Genomic DNA, 10,714 nt, shown 5'->3' with positions numbered 1-10,714 from the left:
GTCCGCCCCTGGGATGAACTGGTGTGCTGCAGTGCTGGTGCATTGCCTGCTACTGGAGGAATCCTGTTCACACCAGCCCTGTGTAGTATGGTATAAGGCATGTTCTGATGTGCATTGTGTAACTTTTTTCAACATTATAGAATGGTGAACCTTTGTCTAGATCAGTGGTTCTCAACCTTCCTAATGCCGTGACCCTTTAATACAGTTCCTCATGTTGTGGTGACCCCCAACCATAAAATTATTTACCCAGTAATTATAATTCATGAGTGTCGTTTTACCTCCAATACTGCTGCTTTCAACACAGTAGCTGCTTTCAACACAGTAGCTGCTTTTAACAGAGTAGCTGCTTTCAACACAGCAGCTGCTTTCTACACAGTAGCTGCTCTTTACACATCGGAAATATGTGTTTTCTGATGGTCTTAGGGGACCCCTGTGAAAGGGTCGTTCAACCCCCAAAGGGGTCGCGACCCACAGGTTGAGAACCACTGGTCTAGATTTTCTTTCTGTGTCCCCATGAGGGGGATAGCCTCTCACTTCCTGTCCAAGTGACACATGTCAGACAGAACAAGAAGAAAAGATAAATCTCCTCTATGTGGACGCTGACAGAGGTTCTAATCTCATCTGCTATCTACAGAACTAAAAACTAGACTGACTGCAGGGAGCAGCCCTCGGCGTTCAATGCGTTAGCCGCTCTCACCTGCCAATCACTGTTCTTCACACTGCTTTATTAGAAAAAGCCAATATTCCTTAGTAAAGAGATTATGTGCCCCTTAGGAGTAAACAAATACTGAACCACAAAAGAAATATACGGGAGCACCCTGCTCTGTTAGCCATCATACTGTTTTTGCAGATGTTGTAGCCTGATGATCTGGCCAATCACCTGGAGTCGGTGAAATCGCAAACATATGCTGCCCTCATTGTGTCCCCATGACCTGGGGGTCTCCCATTTTGCATGTGATCGGGAGATGTCTCTGAGCTCCTAATGTTTCCTTTATTAAGTCTGATGCTTTTCCAAGATGTTCCTTTCTCCTGTGTTCGGGAATTCCACAACACACGAGTCAGACCCGGTCAAATTTCCTCTACGCTCAGCAAAACGGAGAGGAACAATGGAAGAGTGATATGAATGTACAACATATATATGTAAAGTGCTGCGTAAACTGACCATGCTATAGAAGTCAAATTCACAAAATAAACAGCGAGCGCTATAGATATGGAAGCAGCTGGCACAAAAAGATATGAAGAAACCTCAATATCAAAGTAAATGCAAAACAGTATAAGAAAACGAACAAAGTGAAACAAAGCAGTGAGTAAAACGAAATAAATGTGTCACGGGTGTAACAAACATAGTGATAGACAATAAAGTCCTTCCAGTATAAATACAGAGTTGTGGTGTCAATCACGACCAGAGGCGGACTGACATCTCATGGGGCCCCCGGGCAATAAGGGATCATGGGGCCCCTGTGTCCTTGCCCAAACTCAAAAAAGCCTATGAAAAAGGTACCAGGGGCATCTCATGGGGCCCCCTACTGACCCCCGGCCCTCGGGCAGTGCCGAGTTTCCAAATGGTCAGTCCGCCCCTGATCACGACCAAGAGTCCCACAAAGTGATCTGTATCTGGGCAGCACAGTGGCTAAATGGTTAGCACTTCCACATGGCAGTACTCGGGTCGCTGGTTCGAATCCCAACCCTGGCACCACTTGCCTGTAGTTTGCATGTTCTCCCTGTGACTGCATGGGTTTCCTCTGGGTACTCCAGTTTCCTCCCACACTCCAAAGACATGCTGGTAGGTTAATTGGCTCCTGTCTAAATTGTCCCTAGTATGTGTATGTATGAATGTGAGTTAGGGACCTTAGACTGTATGCCCCTTGAGGGTTAGGGACCAGGGGTGGACTGACAACTCATGGGGCCCCCAGGCAATAGGGGGATCATGGGGCCCCTGTGTCCTTGCCCAAACTCAAGAAAGCCTATGAAAAAGGTACCAGGGGCATCTCATGGGGCCCCCTACTGACCCCCGGCCCTCGGGCAGTGCCGAGTTTCCAAATGGTCAGTCTGCCCCTGCTCACGACTAAGAGTCCCACAAAGTGATCTGTATCTGGGCAGCACAGCGGCTAAATGGTTAGCACTTCCACATGGCAGTACTCGGGTTGCTGGTTTGAATCCCAACCCTGGCACCACTTGCCTGTAGTTTGCATGTTCTCTCTGTGACTGCATGGGTTTCCTCCTATGTAAAGCACTGCGTAAATTGACGGCGCTATACAAGTACCTGAAATAAATAAATATCCAGTGCAAGGTCCTCCACTGATATGCACTCACCAGAAAGCTACTTGGTCAGTAGAATGTGTATCATGAGGTCTATGTCATTCACATTCCAGCAACTTTACTAGTCAGATTAGGTCCTTTTGTATTTTATATGTGCGGATCAGGGGCGGACTGACCATTTGGAAACTCGGGCACTGCCCGAAGGCCCGAGGTCAGTAGGGGGCCCCATGAGATGCCCCTGGTACCTTTTTCATAGGCTTTTTTGAGTTTGGGCAAGGATACAGGGGCCCCATGATTCCCTATTGCCCGGGGGCCCCATGAGTTGTCAGTCCGCCCCTGGTGTGAAGCTTTTTGGTGTGTTTCACAGCACTCTGCTATATGAAGGATCATGTTTTGAACTTCATATTTGTGACATTTTTTTGGGGTAAAAAAGCACGGCAGCTTGGGAAATATTACTATTGTTTATGATTAATATTTATTATCTTTTCTGGGTTTTTGGATTTGCCACTATATATTGTTTCCAGGGGGCTTTGAGTTAGGAATCTAATCTGCGCAGAGGGGTTACACCTACATACGACTCTGACAAGGGCCAGATTGTAATGGCTAGAAGACTGGGTCAGAGCAACTCCAAAGCTGCGGCTCTTGTGGGATGTTCCCGGACTGCAATGGTCAGGACTGACCCAAAAGGGTCCAAGGATGGAAAACTGGTGAAACAGTGACAGGGCCATGGGTGACCAAGGCTCATTGATGCATGTGGGGAACAAAGGCTGGTCTGTGTAGGCTGATTCAATAGAAGAGATACTGTAGCTCAGATTGATGAAAATGTTAATGCAGGTTGTGATAGAAAGGTGTCAGAACTAGTGGTGCACCAAAATGAAAGTTCTGGTGCTGAAACGGAAAACCGAAAATTCAGGATGCACTTGTCCAGAAACCGAAACTGACAGCTTTTAACATAAAAAAAAAAATCGAATTAATGTGGCTGGCAATTTTGCATTGAAGCCACTAGGGGGTGTTTTTGCATTGAAGTCAATGGGGACACAACTTTGCATGAAAGTCTATGAGATGCGATTTTGCGAAAATCACCGGAAATTCAGGATGCTCTTGGCCAAAAACCGAAATGGACAGTTTTTACATGTTTTAAAAAAGTAAATAATGTGGCTGGCAATTTCACATTGAAGCCACTACGGAGCATTTTTGCATTGAAGTCAATGGGGATGCGAATGTGTATGAAAGTCTATGGGATACGATTTTTCATTGAAGTCACTAGGCGGCGTTTTTGCATTAAAGTCAATAGGGACGTGACTTTATATAAAGTCTATGAGACACGATTTTGCATTAAAGTCACTAGGGGGCGTATTTTCATTAAAATCAATCGGGACGGGACTTTGCATAAAACTCTATGAGATGTGATTTTGCATTGAAGTCACTAGGGGGCGTTTTTGCATTAAAGTCAAGAGGGATGCGACTTTGCATGAAAGTCTATGAGACACGGTTTTGCATTGAAGTCACTAGGGGGCGTTTTTACATTAAAGTCAATAGGGACGCAACTTTGCATAAAAAAGTCTATGAGACACGGTTTTGCATTGAAGTAACTAGCGGGTGTTTTTGCATTGAAATCAATAGGTACGCGACTTTGCATGAAAGTCTATGAGACGCGATTTTGCATTGAAGTCACTAGGGGGTGTTTTTGCATTGAAGTCAATGAGGACGTGACTTTCCATGAACGTCTATGAGCCGAGATTTTGCATTAAAGTCACTAGGGGGCGTTTTCGCATGAAAGTCTATGAGACGAAACTTTGTATGTATCAGCAACATTATCGGCACCTTTTTTACCTATTGGTATTTTGTACTATTTTCGACTGATATGTTTCGGCCCCCAATATATCGGTGCATCCCTAGTCAGAACACACAGCGCAGTTTGTTGTGTATGGGGCTGCATAGTTGCAGACCGATCAGGGTGCCCATGCTTACTCATGTTCACAGCCAAAAGTGCCTTCAATGGGCACATGAATATCAGAACTGGGCCACCGAGCAATGGAAGAAGGTTGACTGGTCTAATGAATTAGGTCTTCTTTTACATCATATGGATTGCTAGATGCATGTGCGCCACTTACCTGAGGAAGCGATGGCATCAGGATCAGTATGGGAAGAAGGCAAAGCTGGAGGAGGTAGTGTGACTTGCAGGTAGAGCCGTTTATAAGAGGGTACCACCAGTCCTCCTGTACGGGGCCCAGGCCAGCAGGGGGGCCTGGGCAGCTGGGTGAATCGGATGTGGGCAGGAAGAGTGATTGTCACAGCAGGGGGGACAATTACAGCCAGCTAGCATCTTCTCCTCTCCTGCTGGATTTCAGCTTCAGTAGAGAGAGCCATACAGGGGATCAGTCCCACTAATTGCCTAACCCCCCTACACATATCAACCTCCCTGTCCATAATACGGTTCCCCTTGCCGCCTAGGCTGCTCACCCTTGCAGTGCTGCTGGCTTCCCTCCTTTCCTTCCCACCAGTAGCTGCAAGCACACTGTAAGGCACAATAGGATCCTTCAGGATGGAAAGTGGAGGAAGGGTCCAATAAATGTCATATTTGCTAGCCCCTGCTTTTCCTGAATGAACACAAGGAGTGATCGGTACCCATCGCTCACTGTGTTCATTCATAACTGAAGCATAGTAAATAGTATTTTTTTTTTGTTCTTTTGGGGGGGGGAAGAGGGGCCTTGTCAGGTTGGGTGTATGGGGCCTTGTGGTTACTAACAGCAGCCCTGCTTGCAGGGCTTAAGGCATCTGCTACGGATGGCTTGGTGCCAGATATCACAGAATACTTTCAGAGGTCTAAGGGAGTCCATGCCTCGACGGGTCAAGGCTGTTTTAGTGGTAAAAGGGGGACCTACCCAATATTAGGTCGGTGATCATAATGTTGTGGCTGATCACTGTATACAAAATGTGGGCTCTCAGTTATATGTTCCTTTTCAAGATATATACAAAGTCTTCCATTATCAGTTAGCTTATCAACTAATTTAATTGTTTCGTAATTGAGCCACGAGACTGATTGTCACTGATGTCCTGGGAATTTAAAATTCCAAAGCGATACATCCAAAAGTTGCTGAGGTTTCAATAATTATTTATATTGAGTAGTAAAGGAGAAAAAAACATTCAAAGGGCCCACTGGCATGTATACGGGACTACCCTCCAATTGGCATCCAGAAAATCACACAAAGCATAAACTAACAAATACTGTAGCTATTGACTTTTAAGAAACAGATGTAGCACTACCGCTGAAGTTTTGGGTTCCCCTATAGTCCTGCCCAGCCACTGCAGAGTGAACAGCCCTGGGTAAAAAAACTAATCCAGTTTCCCATCAGAGTTCTCCTTTTCCAGGGGGTGCAAGTCTACTAACTCAGTCCTTCTCCTGTGTTGCTGGTGGGTCAGTGGTTCTTCCAGGCCTTCTAGCTGGGTTGCTCCTTCCCTGCCACACAGGTGGTCCTCCCAAGGGGCCAGTGAAGTCCCAAGCTTTCCTCCTTCCAAGGTCCTTCTGCCTGGAGGTGAGCTCCTCTCCCATCTGGACCCCCTCCCAGGCTCCTGCTCCCCAACCGCACTTCCTCATATTCCACCCAAACTCTCCTCCAACTCTCCAGCTGCTGAGCAGGCTCATTTACTCTTAAAGGCTGTCCTGGTCCCTTGCCAAGCCTCCTGTTGGGTATTGGCCAGGATCCTCTAAGAATACAGACCAGCCCCTCATCACCTCCACCCACTGATTCTAGATCTTTCTCCAAAATTCTAGAGCAGTGGGAAGTCCCAGAGAGTTGGTCTGCAGAGGCTCTCAGCTGTGACCTAAGTTTGACCCACCTGGCTATCACACCTAGGCTGCAACTCAGCCTCTATTTAACAATAGAGGCCACAGCTCCCCCTAGCTAACTAGGAGGGCGCTACACAGATATAAACCAGCCCCTGGAGTCCAGTGCCGTTTTCCTCACAACTGATTCTTCTCAGCACTATGGATCCCCAGCACAGCAATCTTGGATTTGGGAGCTGGCTCTGACTTCCTGATATCACACAACTGGCTTATGACTGTGCAAGGCATGGCAGTACATTGAGACTGGTCCTGCAGCCTCCTGGGATGGTGACATGTCTCAGTAGGCTGCGGGCAGAGAGGGGGAGAGGGCCATTTTTGCCTAGGCAAGGACCGAGGACATAAAAGCTAGTACCTGAGAAAAAAAGGTGCCCACTCCCCACCCCAGAAAAAAAGCTGCAAATTAGTTAGGGGAGGAAGAGCATGAGCGGTTCTTTGACTGGGTGATGGACCCCTTCAACATCTAGTAAGAACTTTACTATGGACTTAAAGTGGTTGTAAACCTCTGAAATTAAAAATGAACAAAGCATATCTTTCTACATGTGTGTACATGCCCCCCAAAATACCTAGTGTGATTTCTGTCTGCTCTCTTATTCCTTTGCTATCCGCATGAGTCACTTCTGACAGTTTATGGCAACACCATGGAATCCCAAGGGATGGCCCTGCCCCCCTACAGTACACAGCAAGTGATTGACAACCTCAGCTATGCATATTTCCCTAGTAGACTGTGCGGGGGGGGATGTCAATTTCCTCCGCTCAGGTCTCAGATTACACTCAGCTGCCTGCTCTATGCAGTGCAATGTGTGACATCTGATACCCGCCCCTTGCTGTAGTGGGGAGTATAGATAAACAGGTACAATCTATGTAGGAGGATTTCTTTTATCTCTGTGTATTACCTGAGGCTAATCACTTCAATTGGTATATGTAAGGGTTTACATCCACTTTAAGAAGAGCTATAAGCCCTGATAAAGGGTTAGGTTTTTGGCCCCCGAAACACATTGGTTGTTTTATTGTAAACCATTACAGCTATATGGATTCTTTTATGAATCTGGAACTATTGAAGCTATGCGGACTCCTTTATGAATCTGGAGCCATTAAAGCTATGTAGACTCTTTTACGAATCTGGAGCTCCTTCTGTTGGTTGATGTTTTGGGAATTAAAAAGTCATATAACAGATAAAAAAATGGTTGCCTATGTTTTGCGTGGTTCCCTGTAGAGACAGGGCTTTCTTAATAGCACCACAGGCCCCTGGGCATAGTAATACAGTGGGGGCCTTACTAGACTACCCCAATTTATGCACCTACTCTCAAGAATTAAAGTATAAATAGTTGATAGAATTAAACATATATCTTTAAACAATAAGAAAATATGCCATAAATCAAAGACTAATCAACACAAAGGGCACAGTACAGGAGGGTGCAGGAGGGCTCAACATTGGGATCAGAAGGGCACAATACCGTCCAAAACACAGCCATCCCAGGACAGCCTAGAAAAAAACTGTTACTGTCCCAACAAATCCGGGACAGTTTGCCAAGAATGATGTAATGCAAGATTATCATGGGGCTCCCATGCACCTGGGGCCCCTGGGCAGTGCCCAGGGGTGCTCCTGCCTTTAAGACAGCCCTTTGCATAGACTATAAATGGCTATTGCCCTCCCTTTATTGGCATGAGTTTCCCCCCACAAAAACCTACAGGTAAGTTGGTTTCCACTCAAACTGGCGTAAGTGTTTGTTACATGTGTTTTAATGTGGTGGGTACATTTGTTTGCAGGCCCTTTGGGGATGGAGATGGAAGTGAAATATCAAAATGTTTTAGCTCTACTGTATATAAAAAGACATTTTATCCAAACAAATACAATTACAGTAAGTTTGACTAAAAGGAGATAAAAAGTCTTCTACCAAATCAGTGCAAAGCACGTTAGAGGCTTCTTACAACAGACAGAATCTGCATACAGTGGCCACCAATCCCCCCCTATGAAACTGCTGGCCAAGTAAAAGCATTTATTTGCCATATAAAGATTTGTAGTTAGAAGTGAACCATGTCCAATGGGAAGTGGTCCCAGTGTTCATCTGACCCACATCTAAAAGGAAATTGGCCCCTAAGTCCCAGAGGGCCCTTAGGCAGCTGAACCGTCGGCACAGATGGCATGTCTGCTCTGCCTGCAGACAAATCCATGCAGCACCTGACCCTTATCGCCCCAGTGTGGGAGCGCCTGGCTGACGGTGATACCGTATTCTAGCTCAGTAAAAGAAATAGCCAGCACACAACTAATGAGCCTACAAGTTTTAATGAGGTCGACCTTATTAAATCTTTGAGGCTCATTGATGGCGTTCTGGCTATTTAATTTGTTGTGCCTTGTCTGCCTGCCTGCCTCACTTCCACTGCAAAACCAAAAACTAAGCGGCCCCATCCTCATTTTAAGATAGTGGGCAGAACCATGCCAATAATTACTTTTTGTCCCTGCGGCACTTCAGCATGATATTATAAAGCCATAAATTCGGATCTGCATACAGTGGCGGTCCAAGACTTGTTCATCATTCTCAGCACAAGGCTTCTTTAGAGTAGGGCTTGGAGATCAATGAGAAAGTATAGTTGGACAAGTTATGATGAGGTGGGCTAAAAAAAGAACCAAAAGCCCTCCAGAACCAGTGCAATGACCAGTAGAACCTTTTTTTTTATAACAAAAGGGACCTCTGTGCCTCAATTCCATCACAAATCCAAAAAATAAGGGTTTATTCTTCTTTTCAGGACCGCAAGGTGCATAATTGGTTCAGGGTCAAAAAGCCATGAACCAATTAGGGCTCCTTCAACTCTACCACATTTAAGAGGAACTTCAGTCACCTGCAGGGGCAGACTGACAACTCATGGGGCCGCCGGGCAATAGGGGATCATGGGGCCCCTGTGTCCTTGCCCAAACTCAAAACAGCCTATGAAAAAGGTACCAGGGGCATCTCATGGGGCCCCCTTCTGACCCCGGGCCCTCGGGCAGTGCCTGAGTTTCCAAATGGTCAGTCCGCCCCTGGTCACCCGTCTGATTTTTTTTACCCCCCCCCCCCCCATTCTTACCTGTTATGCAGGATTGTCTTCAGTTCACATACTTAGTTAATCCACAGGTGTCCGTTGCATTCTGCTGCTCAGGTGCCCACAGCCTGGGTCCCACATCGCCACCTTGGTCTTCCTCAGTCATCAGAAGTGGACTGTCTGTTTCGGGTTCAGGAAGCCGTTCTTCATTGATGTACGCCATCTCTGCTCACTGGCCATCTCTGCTCACTGGCTGCTGTATTTCCAGTTCCGGGACAAGGTTATCCAACGCCTCAGGCAAATATGCTAAACTGCACTCCCCCATTTATGATGTGCAAGCTTTGGAGATCCTTCTCCCAGAAATCACACTCTTGTCAAAATCACTGATGCTATCTCTACTCCCGTCAGCCTTGTAACAAAGGGAAGGCGCCCCTATCTTTACAAAAAACCATTGCGGCCAGGGCAGCCACCCCTCCTGTCCACCCCTTGTCCCGGCCCTGTGTGTCCCAGGTCCTTCTACCTCCAGGGAAATGTGACAGGCACATCCCTGGAGGGAGCAGGGACACGTCATAAAATGAAAATGGCAACAGAGCAGGGCCAGGAAGAAAAAAAAAACAAAAAATGAACAAACCATTAACAAACAGTGGCTGTGACGGTCGCGGCGTCAGACCCCCAGCCCTTCTCACCAACTCGTGACCTAAGGACTAGTCAATCTAAAACCGCGCTGTCACGTGCGTAACAATGCACCCTGCATAAAGATTTTCCAGCTAATAGACCACAATCTATGTACCTGCAGCCTGAGAGTGATTTTTACTGGGTCAGGTTAATTACGCAATTAACCCTTCACACTGCCACCACCGCCTTTTTGTACAGAGAAGGAGGAAACTCGCCAATATTAGCAATAACACTGTGATGTTTGAATAATCGTCTGTATACACACTGTCACCGCAGGCAGATGTATATAGAGGTTTAAAACACACAGTAGTGCTCTTCAGAGACAGGGATTCTTAGTTTGCATTAAAGAGCTTTAGAAACAGTTCAACACTTTTCAGAAAATAAGATTTATTACTAAAAAGGTCAAAATGGTGCAATAAAAGTATTTACAGAAAAGGATGTAGCCAATATATATATATAAATACAGAGAGCAATACCACAACAGGGAGATAACAGAAAGAAATTTAGAGAGGTAGAATACTTGCCAGAGTACTTGGTTGAAGCAGCTTCAAGGGTCCTGAGCAAAAGGGTGCCTTTTCTCCCAAAGTTGGTTCCTGGTGTTAAAAGGGAGATCTCTTCAACTTACTGCTCCAAGCATAACAGCCTCTTTTCTAGGAACTCAGCAGGGTGTCTCCTTAAAGCAGAGAACCAATCACCTCATTTGGGGAGGGGTGTTTTAGGCGGGGAACTCAGGCTATGACCAAATCCCTCCCAAGTTATACCATGGTCAATAACCTTCCCTAGGTACATGTAGCAGCCTAGCCACTAGTAGATTAATATGCAGAATGATATCCTGAATGTCCAGACATCAAACATGCCATATCTTACTATTTCAGCTAGAACTATATGGCTTTCTACTCTCCTGTAGACTTTAAC

The sequence above is a fragment of the Staurois parvus genome, unplaced genomic scaffold (assembly GCF_062004578.1).
Source record: "Staurois parvus isolate SC_StPar_1 unplaced genomic scaffold, SC_StPar_1.0 ptg000882l, whole genome shotgun sequence".
Lineage (NCBI taxonomy): Eukaryota > Metazoa > Chordata > Amphibia > Anura > Ranidae > Staurois > Staurois parvus.
This window is presented reverse-complemented; position numbering follows the sequence as displayed.